The sequence below is a fragment of the Canis aureus genome, chromosome 5 (genome assembly GCF_053574225.1).
Source record: "Canis aureus isolate CA01 chromosome 5, VMU_Caureus_v.1.0, whole genome shotgun sequence".
Taxonomy (NCBI): Eukaryota; Metazoa; Chordata; class Mammalia; order Carnivora; family Canidae; genus Canis; species Canis aureus.
In genome coordinates this window covers 38,029,929-38,042,550 of record NC_135615.1, presented here as the reverse complement: position 1 = coordinate 38,042,550, position 12,622 = coordinate 38,029,929, and the positions used below count along the sequence as shown (strand labels likewise).

At 47.2% G+C, this 12,622-nt stretch overlaps 1 long non-coding RNA gene across 3 annotated transcripts in view; it reads right to left on the bottom strand.

Moving 5' to 3' along the window:
* The window catches only part of LOC144314030 (uncharacterized), a 98,253-nt gene that overhangs the window by 21,652 nt on the left and 63,979 nt on the right, over positions 1 to 12,622 (bottom strand). For 2 of the 3 annotated variants that reach the window (XR_013379674.1, XR_013379676.1), the window contains 2 exons: positions 4,085 to 4,308; positions 3,592 to 3,698 (listed from right to left, as the gene is read on the bottom strand). This is a non-coding gene — a long non-coding RNA (uncharacterized LOC144314030). The remainder of the gene's footprint in view (positions 1 to 3,591; positions 3,699 to 4,084; positions 4,309 to 12,622) is intronic. The other variant, XR_013379675.1, reaches the window with a different exon arrangement.

The following is a 12,622-nucleotide window of genomic DNA, read 5'->3' as shown; positions in this document are numbered from 1 at the left end:
TGGAGACAATCTATGCCTGTGACAATCAATGCCAGTTGTGCTTCAGTAAGCTGGGATGAGCCCTGGGACTCTACATTTCTAACAGGTTTTCAGGGGCTGTTGATGCTGCTAGCTCATCCCTTAAGATAGAAATTATCTAAAAAAAAAAAAAAAAAAAAGATAGAAATTATCTTATTCACATTTGTATTATACTTTGCATGGTACAAAGTTGGAAGAATGAATCAATATTAAAATGTTGGAATCTACTTTTAAAACTAGGGCAAGTGAAATACCGTTGTTTCTTTTTTTTTTCAGATTTTATTTATTTATTAATGAAAAACACAGAGAGAGGAGAGAGAGAGAGAGAGAGAGAGAGAGAGGCAGAGACACAGGCAGAGGGAGAAGCAGGCTCCATGCAGAGAGCCCGACATGGGACTCAATCCCGGGACTCCAGGATCATGTTCTGGGCTGAAGGCGGCGCTAAGCCGCTGAGGCACCTGGGCTGCCCAATACCGTTGTTTCTATCATTTAGTTACCCTTCACAAAGACCTTCTCTGGCAGGCACCTGTTGGCCAAGATTGTTCTCTCAGTAGCCCACACCTATGTTTAGGGAGGATAGCTGTTCACTCCTAAATGCCAGAAGTCTCAACTGCAGACTAAGCTTTGGGCAGGTCCGAAGGTGAGGCAAGTTAATCCCCTCTTCCCTCCCTCCTCTCAGGCGGTAGAGGCTTCAGGTGAGGAAACACAGTCTCTTGATATGGTTGTGAAGATGGCAGGGACAGGCCCCAAAACTAATGAAGTTAGGGTAGTGATGCCACTCAGAAAGCCTTGTGTAACTTAAAGACTAGCTTTTGTGGCATTTTCAGACAGCACTCCTGTGAATACATCCCCTCCCATCCTGGCCCCTAGTTGGTGCAGCCCTGATCCCAGGATCACTTCTCCACCAGATGTGGCCTAAAGCTTCAGCCAGCGAGGGGCTTGGTCCCAACTGCTCAGAAGATTCATGCAGACCACCAGATGCTCTCTCATACCTACGTAGGTTCATGTGCATATGCGCACACACACATGCACACACACACACACACACACACATCAGGTCAACTAAATGTGCAAGGTGCACCTGAGATTTCTGAAGTGGGGTAGGTGGAAGGTCTGGAACAATCCTTTCTGCACTCCCATGGCTCTACCCATAAAATCCAAAAAAGATGGAAGTCAGCAAATGTGGAAATGAGCAACCGGGTTAGAGTTGCAAAGATAACCAACAAAATGACTGGGTTTATGGAAGAATGTGGCCTGTAGCCCTGGGATCTGGGCCAACCTGAGACACAGCACATGGGCCCCCATGCTAGCATGACTGCTCTCTATTAAATGAGGCATTGCGCTAAATGCCCAACTCAAGGTCCTCTTTAGCTCTGGCATTCTCTAGTCTCAGAGAAGGAACTCTGGAGAATGGGAGAAAGAAAAAAATCTGTGCATGTGCATACGCATGCATGGATGCAGGTAAATATACATACTTATACTCAGGGACTTGCCCTGAACAGCAGCAAATCAGAAGAGATGCTGGGAAGTGTGGGGGCTCAAGAGTGGATCTTAAAATCAGAGGGGTTAAGCCTCAGCTATGAAGCTTATTACAGCTGTGTGACTTCATACAAGTGACTTGCCCTCTCTGATCCCCATCCCTGGGATCCCTGGGTGGCGCAGCGGTTTAGCGCCTGCCTTTGGCCCAGGGCGCGATCCTGGGGACCCAGGATTGAATCCCACGTCGGGCTCCTGGTGCATGGAGCCTGCTTCTCCCTCTGCCTGTGTCTCTGCCTCTCTCTCTCTCTCTCTCTCTCTCTCTCTCTCTGTGTGACTATCATAAATAAATAAATTTTTAAAAAAATTTTATCCCCATTCCTTACCTGTTGAGCTAATTACCACTGTTCACCTCTGTGAGCCAGGAGAGAGGCCCCAGCCTTCACCACTTAGAGACTCCTATATATTTAACAACAAAGAACTACCAAACTAGATTATCAAGTATGATGTATTTTGTACTTATTTTTTTTAAAAATTAACTTTAATAACAAACAGAGAACCTGAGCTAATAGAAGATGCTAACATCAACTTCCTGGTTCTGACAGCATATTACAGTTATGGAAGATATTATCATTGGGGGAAGCAGGGTGAAGGATATACAGAAATTCTCTGTACTATTTTTGCAACTTCCTCTGAGTCAAACTATTTTGAAATAAGTTGTTTTTAAAATTAACACTCAAAAATATTATTACTGTATGTATAAATTTATTTGAAGATAAAGTCAAAAATCTAAATTTGAGGGACGCCTAGCTGACTCAGTCAGTGTATGTGACTCATAATCTTGGGGTCTCGAGTTCGAGCCCCATTTTGGGCATGGAGGCTACCTTAAAAAAAAGTCTAAATTTGAGGCTTCATGGAAATGAGATACACCCTGCAAAATCTACCCTGACCTTTCTTGTTCCCCTGCAAGAAGCCTTAGTTGCATGAGGCTTAAATTAGATAATATACACACAGCTCTTAGTACAGCATGAGGCAGAGCCTTGATGCCTGCTATTTTTATTATTTTAGAGAGGGAGATACAGAGCACATGCTCCAGCAGGTGGAGGGGCAGAGAGAGAGAGAGAGAGAGAGATACAGCATCTAAACAGGCTCCCCCCCCCCCCCCCCCCCCCCCCCCCCCCCCCCGCCAGCACTGGAGCCAGGGCTTGATCCCACAACTCTGAGATCAGGACCTGAGCCAATGTCAAGAGTCGCAGGGTCAATGGACTGAGCTACCCAGGGGCCCTGATGTCAATGTTTATTTATTTATTTAGATTTATTTATTTACTTATTTATGATAGACATAGAGAGAAAGAGAGAGGCAGAGACACAGGAGGAGGGAGAAGCAGGCTCCATGCACCGGGAGCCCAATGTGGGACTCGATCCGGGGACTCCAGGATCGCGCCCTGGGCCAAAGGCAGGCGTTAAACCACTGAGCCACCCAGGGATCCCTTGATATCAATGTTTAAATATGATAATTACTATTACCTAAAATGGCCACATAAGAAAATAGCATTCCGTTTTTGCAATGCATGCTTCACAGCTTGCTCATTTTGTTTTGTTTTTAAATTTTTATTTATTTATTCATGAGAGACACAGAGAGAGAGAGAAGCAGAGACATAGGCAGAGGGAGAAGCAGGTTCCTCACAGGGAACCCAATGTGGGACTTGATCTCCAAACTGGGATCATGCCCTGAGTGAAAGGCAGATGCTCAACCACTGAGCCACCTAGGGGTCCCAGTCTGCTCATTTTGAATGATGCTGTGAACGTAAGGTTATTGACATCAAGGGATCCCTGGGTGGCGCATGGTTTGGCGCCTGCCTTTGGCCCAGGGCACGATCCTGGAGACCCGGGATCGAGTCCCACGTCGGGCTCCCTGCATGGAGCCTGCTTCTCCCTCTGCCTGTGTCTCTGCCTCTCTCTCTCTCTCTGTGTGACTATCATAAATAAATAAAAATTTTTAAAAAAATTTTAAGATATGTATTTGGTTTCTGTATAATCACCTGAAAGAAAACAGGGAGAAGGAGTCTAGCGAGAACGTCAAGCAGCAGATCGTACCTCACCTCAGGGCCGTCTGGGTTTCCTAGGATCCCAGAGCAGCGATAGAGACGTCTTTTTCACCACACACGTCATCCAGTGTCCAAATATACCTCACACACGTGCACCTATTACCAAAGAGAAGAGATTATAAATGCAGGTTAAAGCCGGTCACGGAAGGGCGGGGCAAGCGGCAACCAAAGGCGCAGGGGCCGCGGCGTGGGCGTGGGCGTGGGCGTGGGCGTGGGCAAGGCCTGGGGGTAGCGGCGGGCCTGCCCTCCCGGTGGCCGCCTCCCTCTTCGGCCCCCACCACAGCCGGCCTCCGCTTGGAGGCCCGGCCCACAGGCCCAACGTGGGCGTCCTGAGGAGGCCGCCGCCCGCCCTGGGGCTCCCCGCCGGCGCGGGCCGCCATGGCTGGAGAGCGGCCGCCTCACACGGAGAGAAAACAGAGGCTGTTCGGGGGCGGCCGGCACTTTACTGGGAGGAAGCTATAAAAGCTGCCAACACGGGTTACCTCAAGCATTTTCCTTCTCAAATGCGCCGGGACCGGGGCGCTGCCGTTCCTCTCCTCCGCCGCCTTCCGTGTCTTCGGAAAGGGCTTTCTGGTCCCCACTGCGTTTCCGGGCCCTGCCAGCTGCGCGACAGCGATCGTCCCCGCGTCCGTCAAGGTGGCCCCTGCTCCGACCACCGCCCGCGCCGAGCGCTCCCAGACCACACGGCCCACTGGCTTCTCAGAGTCTGGCTCGGAAACCAAATAAAAAGCTTTTCATTTACACTCCAGTTTATGTGCAGCAGCTCAAAAGCCTTCTTTCCATGTCTTACACTGGTCCCACCTGAATAAATTCGTTTTAAGCGCCACTTCTCCAGTCGTGGGTTACAAGGCCGAGAGGGGGTCTAAGGGCTGCCGTGCAGGCCCCAGGGCCAGCTGTCTCCTCCGGGTCCAAGAAGGCCCCTGAGCAGCACACACCAGTCCCCGCGCAGGGCCGTCACAGCCGCACCCCTGACGAAGCCGCTGCACGCAGCCAACCCTCAGGCTTTATCATAGTTGAAAGCCTGGCCCTTCCACTCCTGACTGCAAATCCCAGCTCAGGAGGAACTTGGGGTGTATCCTCTGGGGGTAAAGCTGGGGCAACGCCTGGGGGAGAGGCTACTGATTAAATGGGATGACAAATATTATAAAGCTCTTCCCGCAGTGACTGGCACTGAGAAAACCCTGTCAGATAACACTCCAGTTACTCAAATTCATTTTTCACTATGTGAAGTGCACGTTCTACCCTAGGTGTTAGGCATCAGCAAGAGAGACTCGGTTCTCGGCCTGAAGAGCTCATGGCAGGGGATAAAACAGACCGACACTCTTACCCTGTGTGACAACTGCCACAACAGCCACGTGCACATATGATGCGGAGAGCAAAGGAGAGGCTAAATCCTCCCCAAGACCTGGAAATAATGGCTGTTGCAAATGGTGAGAAGGCCAACGTCATCTAGTAGCTCATTTCCCACCTCCCTCGCTCCCTCTCCTACAGCCTACTTGCTGTCCCAGGGTTCGTTCCACCACCGGGCCTCCGCCTTGAATGCCCCCCACAACATGCTCATGACTGGCACCCTTACTTCACTAGGGTCTCTGCTTATCCAGGTCCCCTTCCTGGTCACCCTGAAACACTCCTTCCACTGCTTTTTTGTTCTTCATCCCCCGATACCGCATCCAAGTCTCTGTGCTTACATGTTTCCTGTCTGTCTCCCTACTAGAATATGACCCCTTGTGAGTGTGTGGATTTTTTTGTTTATCACTGTGACCTTTGAACCCAAAACAGTGCCAGAATCAACCAACTATGAATGAGCTACAGATAGAGGGTAGGCATTCCTCACATGCAAAGCGTGAGGAATTGAGCATTATGTCCATCCACACTTGATTCTTGGCACATCCTTATGAGGCAGGTGCTGAGATGATGTCAGCCAGTGGTTTACTGGTAGCACGCAAACATCTCTGGAGGGCAGGGTCTATGAAAATAGGCCCTACTGTAGGTCAAGCTGATATGAAAGGTTCAAGTAGAGACTGACAGGGACACCGACAGTCCCTCTTGCCCCAGGAGCTCCAGATCCTGCAAACATCTGCCAGGCTGGGTTCCCTCAGGAGGGCCCACTAGGTCCAAATGAGCCCCTATTCCTGTCTCTCCTTTTGGACCATCACTAGGAAAAGCAGAACTGGACCACTCTGGGCACACCTTACCCAGCCACTCTTCTCCTTGTCCTTCCAACCTCCTTGTCCTTCCAACCTGTCCATCAGGTTATGTTTCTGATAAACAGCTCCCAGCAATACATGCCAAGACCGACAAGAATGCCAAAGGTCACTCCCATGCCTGACAGACTTGCTCTCTAGAGTCTACCCTTCCCAAGGACCAAACAAGAAGATCAATGGAAGGGCAGCCCTGGTGGTGCAGTGGTTTAGTGCTGCTTGCAGCCTGGGGTGTGATCCTGGAGAACTGGGATGGAGTCCCGCATCGGGCTCCCTGCATGGAGCCTGCTTTTCCCTCTGCCTGTGTCTCTGCCTCTCTCTCTCTCTCTCTGTGTCTCTATAAATAAATAAATTTTTTAAAATCTTAAAAAAAAAAAAAGATCAATGGAATGAGAAAGGGCTCAGCACCCCCCATATAAACCACAGCAGCCAGCAGCCAGCAGCCAGCCATTGTTGACTGAATGCTCATCACACCCCAGGGCCTGTGCCAAGGTTGGCAGACCTTCTCTCATGACATCCTCACAGCTCCCTCATTTTACAGAGGAAGAACCAAAGATCACAGAGGTTAAGTCATTTCCCACGCTCACACAGCTAAAAGTACAATCATTGTCAGGATTTGAACCCCAGTCTGTCTGATTTCAAAGTCCACACCATTGCCCACAATATTCTCCCTAGCGTGGGTCTGCCTCCCTGGTCATCAATGGTGCCCAAGAGGACAGAAGAACCTGGGCTCTGGGCCAGACTGACCTAGGCTCAAATCCCCACCTTGCCACTTCCTGTGTGGCCGAGCAGGTGGTTACCTTCTTGAAGCTTCAGTTTCATTTGCATAGTAGGATGAAGGATACCTAACTGAGATGGTGAGATGGGGAAAGTGACCAAAACACATAGCAAGTGAGTGCACACGTTCACAAGCTGTGATTTGAGGTCCATAGCATCCAAGGACCAAGCCTCTATTGGCCACAGCTAGCCTTGCACTTCTTCCAGCTGGGTCCTGCCTAGTGGCCACTGAGGCCTAGAACAGAGGCTCCCTTTCTGCCGCACAGGAGGGCCCTCCTCCACCAAAAAGGACACAGTGCACGCACTCCACCAGTACCTACCAAGCACCAAACCCATTTAAGTACATGAGTTCTGATCTCTACTTGCATGTCAGTATCACCTGTGGACAAACTACATGATTTATTAAACCAGTGTGTCCAACGTCTCACAACTGGTGCAGGGATTTGAACCCAGGCCTGCCTGACACCGGGCCACCTTCCATCCTTATGTTTCACCCAATGACCATTGTTAGACCCTGGAGAAATTTTACCTCTCAATAGGAAACTATAGGGCAGCCCCGGTGGTGCAGCGGTTTGGCGCCGCCTGCAGCCTGGGGTGTGATCCTGGGGACCTGGGATCGAGTCCCGCATCGGGCTCCCTGAATGGAGCCTGCTTCTCCCTCTGTCTGTGTCTCTGCCCCTCTCTCTGTGTTTATGAATAAATGAATAAAATCTTTTTTAAAAAAAATAGGAAACTATAGCACAGCTCTGTGGGTATCAAATTGTGGTCTGGTTCGCTGTCCTGGAGCTATTTATCATCTCTTGGTAAAATTACTTTTTATGGGGCGCCTGGGTGGCTCAGTGGTTGAGCGTTAGCCCTTGGCTAAGGGCGTGATCCCGGGGTCCCGGGATCAAGTCCCACATCAGGCTCTCCACAGGGAGCCTCCTTCTTCCTCTGTCTCCCTCTGTGTGTCTTTTATGAATAAAGAAAATCTTTTTTAAAAATTACTTTTTACTTTGTTACCTACCTGTCAACTGAACTACATCCTGCCATCTTGCACATTTTCTCACTTCTCACTTCTCATTTCTCACTTCTTACCAAGTTCTCAATTCTTGTTGTTTCCCATTTTTCTCCCACTCTTCTGACCTAGCTTCACTGAGAGAGAACTACCACCTGACTGCTCAGTTGCTCATGAGAACTCTAGGGAGGGTCGTAGCCGGCCTCCTCTGCCAAGATCTAAAGAAGCCTGGCAGGCTGAAGCTGGATGACCTGATAAAAACTTCAAAGGACTCCTCACCACTGCAGATCCCGAGTCCTCTTCCCTCTTCGTTTAAATAGTTTGCACCGTCCAGCAAATGCCTTCTACCACAAGGCCCAACAGATGGCTCTGCTGGTACTCAACGAACAAAAGGCAACAGAACGAGAAATGAACTTAGATCATTTTGAGGAAAACTGAACAGGGTCTCTTTTGTCCTTAAACACAGGAGGGACTGACCAAGACTCTTTCCCTGCCAAACTTGAGTTAGGCTTCTCTGAGTCCTCTTCTCTACCGGACCTCGGTGTTGCCCTCATTCCTCTGGGCCTGCACCACCCAGTTGGCCAGAATCTGCTCCCCTGGTTTAGAGAGAATCCCCTGCCTTCGATGTGTCAGTCTCCCCGATCCTTGAGATCTCCTTTTAGCCATTTTACATCCACTAAGCCTCTCATTCTGCTCCTTGGCCATCAATCCCCACAGGTCCTTGTATTCAGAGCTGAGCCCCATCTCTCTCCCCTAATGCAATACCCCTTTTTGTGAGAGCCCTGAAAAAAATCCGCCTTATTTTAACAAGTGTCAGAATTATTTTAACAATTTGCTTCAAGGAGTAAGGCTTTACCTTCGTGAAAAGTCTCCATTCCCATCCCAGTCAAATACCACCCTCAGATCTCCTCCAAGAGCCATCGCTCTCTCTACCTGACCGCAAGCAGACCTGTGGCCAGGACTGCATTGGTTTCCTTGCCACCACCCAAGGGATCTTTGCCTCCCATAGGCTGGCTGCCAGCCCGTGACCTGCCCCCTGGCTGTCAGCCTGGCTTCACGACAGTCCATTCATGCAGAGAACACAGCTATGAAAATACAGAAATGCATTTCCCAGCTGGAAATGCCTCAGAGCTAAGTATTATGTAGGATGTGATGGTGTTCGTCTCCCCGCAAAAGAGTGAGGCTAACAGCAACACTGAGACACGAGGAGACTGCTAGGAGAGAGCCAGTGCGTCAGCAAGAGCTAAATTTAGCAACTGAAGCCTCGAACTTCACTCTTTCAGGAAAAAGAGCAGCAGGAGAATGTATGAACATATTTATATGAAAGAACCTTTGAGAGGCAGAGAGAATCCACATCCTAAGTGACCAGCTGCTACCTCACAGAATGAGGGTGGAGAAGGAGCTCTCCTGAGCAGCCCGGCCCCAGGTCAGGGGAAGGGCTCCACCACCCAGCCCACGGAGCTAAATCTCCTGGCAGAAGGTCCCTTTGGACTCAGTCACTGCCCAGTAAGTACAAAGGAAGCTGCAGATTGGGAAATTCAAATGTTAATTGCTGGGGGCAAAGGGAGCAGGTGAATTCTGAAAAACTGGAACTTCTGGAAAAACCTGTAACAGCTTTCAAAAAGATTTTGCTTTCGAATAGAGTGGCTTGTATAGAGACACTCATCATCTGGGCACCAAATGCCTACAGGGAGGGTTTGGAAGCCTGGCAGAAAAGATCCAGAAGCCCAGGCAATGCAAAGTGGTGCTGGAGCTCAGGCCTCAGCTCTGCATGTGGCCAGAGCCTCCTGGGCTTGAGCCAGTTAGCCCTCCAGGCAAAACGAGGCTGTGCTCTAGGACATTTTAACATCCTAAGGTACTATATATTTCTGGATTTATACCACATAGAAAAGGAGGTGGGCAGCATCAGATTTCCCTCTCCCGCCTCGATCAAGCATTCTATCTTGACCTCAATAAAAGATCTATTATTAAAACATTTCACCACACTCTTAAAAATATATCGGTAACCACAAATGGCTAATATTTTTACTATAAACAGAGTTCTTATAAATCAGTAAGAAAAATATGAGCACTCCAACAGGAAAACGAATAAAGGGCTGTAAGGAGCAATTCACGCACACACATACACACACATGCTAAACCAAACACATAAATAGCTATCAATTCTATGAAAAAAAAAAAAAAGTTCAGCCTTACTGTAACCAGAAAAAAGGGCACATTAAAATAAAATTGAAAGAGCTTTTCCCACCTATCAATTGGCAAGTTCCTCAAAATCCAGTAATAATCAGCAAGGGCCAGATTCTGAGAATTCTAAAGCCCTAAGCACCACCTAACTTATCAGGGGTAAGCTGGCCAGATAAAGACATAAATTCTTAAGTAGATAACCCATTTGACCTTCCCCGCCACTTTTAAAGCTCTGTCCTACAAAATTATTTAAGGATGAACACAAAGGTATCTGTACAGATCTAACCACAATATTGTTTTATAATACTAAAAAATTAGAAACAGTCTTCTACCTCATAAAAGGAATACATTTAAATGGTGGATTGTAACGCCTAAAAAAAATCAGGCTGTAAAAAAGATGTAAAAATATATAGGAAAATGTTTCTATCATACATTAAGTGAAAAAACACAGAATCTAAACCTATATATACAGTAGAGTCAAATTTTATTTATAGTCTCTCTCTCTCTCATATATTTAAAAATACACACAGCCACACTTAAATCAATATTGGAAAGAAATACACAAAAATGCAACCTGTATTCTCTCTGGAAGTATCATGATCATAGGTGACTGTGTTTCCTTTTGCATACTATGCCATTTTTTAAAAATTCTTAAACAGATAAGTGATTACTTTGTATTCAGAAAAAGTCTACATTATTTTGAAAAAGAAACAGATTTTTGAAAAGGGGAGTCTTTCATTCTTTCCAAAACATGTAAAGGCACTGAACAACTCCAGCTAGAAGCCTGCCCCAGGCCCCTTGCTCAGGTTAGCATTCAGAAATCTTCTTCTACAACCCTATCTCTGACCCCTAAGGAACTCTCAGTCCCTAGGCCCTACTTTTATGCTTCCTTCCCCTCACCCTCTTTTACCCAAGATGATCCGTCATCTGCCATTCATGCAAGTCAGATCAAAGCCCAAAGTCCACAAGAGACACTGAGTGATTCTTCAGTCTTTGCCTTCTACCTTCAAGCAAATGAAGCTATACAGTGCTGATGGTTTTCATAACCGTGTCACCAAAAGGAGGCTGTTACCTCCTTGAGTCTTTCATAACCCTTGAAGTGAGCAGGTCATCAGCACTGAGATTTACCAAGTTGAAGGCAAGAGCCTGGAGCTGGCTTATAGCCCAGGGCTACCCCAATCCCTCTGCCTGCTGATTCCAGGCCCTCCTCAACCAACCAGGGAACCCCTGCTAGGAAGGGATGCCACCCTAGTGTCCCCAGCCCCATTTGGCCAGAGGCATGCTCTGTCTGCTCATTGTTCAGTCTCCCTCATTCATCACCTTCTCAACCTTCTGTCCCCTCTCCTGCTTCCATAATAAAAAGGTTCAGGGAAATTAGAACTTCCTCTCACAACTCATTAATTTAGTTAAAATGGGCTAATCTTCCACTCTCCTATTTCTCATTTTCAACCAGAATACTGTGAGTCTGAACTTGCTCAGCTGTGATCGATAGAAGTCACCAAAGTCAGCCTAGCTTAAGTGGGGGGAAAGTGAAATTTATTAGCTCATGTCATTGGAGAGTCCAGGGTGCATATCTAGCTTCAGGTATGGCTAGATCCAGAAGCTCAAATACTCAGTGTTCTATCTGTCCTGCTTTCTCCATTTGGTGAACAAGATATCCACTAAAAGCCTCACAATCATGTCCTACCAATTTCAGCAAAAATAGACCACCATCTCACTCAAGAGCTCTGGCAGCAAAGTGCCAGAGAGGACTCAAGTGGCTCAGATCATATAAACACTCCTAGGGACACAGGGCAAAGGTCAGCACCACCCAACTACACAGGAAAAGGTGTTCTCTTCCTAGAAGGGAGTGGGAGATCCTGGGAATGAAATCTACAACTGACTTCCACCTAAACAAATCTCTCCCACTTTAAGAACAAGTCAGTTTCTTGGCACAGGCATTTACCAGGAGCAGTAAGCAGGAGTGACACTATACGGCTGGGATCACTTTGCCACCAGACAAAGTCAATTATTAGCTAACTCTCACAAGAAATGCTCAAATACTATAACATAAACCCAGATGAGAACAGGGTATCTTTTAGTTAATACTAAGGTATGATTTACATACAGTAGAATTCATCCTTGTAGTAAAGAGCTAACAATTTTCATAAAGGCACAGAGTTATGGAACCTCCACCACAGTCAAAATAGAGAACATTTCTATCACCCCAAACAGGTACTTTGTGCCAACCCCTCCCTCCATTCTCAGCCGCTGGCAACCTCTGATTTATGTCCTTATAACTGTGCCTTTTCTAGAATATCATGAAGTTATTCAGTGTGTAGCCTTTTGACTCTGGCTTTTTCCACTTATAATGCATTTCAGATTTATTAATGTTGGTGTATATAACATTAGTTCATTCCTTTTATTGTTGAGCACCATTAAGATAGCTAGCTAGCTAGCTAGATATCCCAAGATTTTTAAAAATTCTCCTTTAAAAATACCTTATCTGGGACACCTGGGTGGCTCAGCTATTGAGCATCTGCCTTCGGCTCAGGGCATGATCCTGGATTCTTGGGATCGAGTTCCATCTCCCACGTCCCACGTCAGGCTCCCTGCATGGAGCCTGCTTCTCCCTCTGCCTGTGTCTCTACCTCTTTCTGTGGGTCTCTCATGAACAAATAAATAAAATCTTTTAAAAATAAATAAATAATAAAAAATAAAAATACTTGATCTAAAATACTGATAAGATGTAGCATTTTATTTATTTTTTTTTAAGATTTATTTATTTACTTATTCATGAGAAACACAGAGAGAGAGAGGGAGAGAGAGGCAGAGACACAGGCAGAGGGAGAAGCAGGCTCCATGCAAGGAGCCTGATGTGG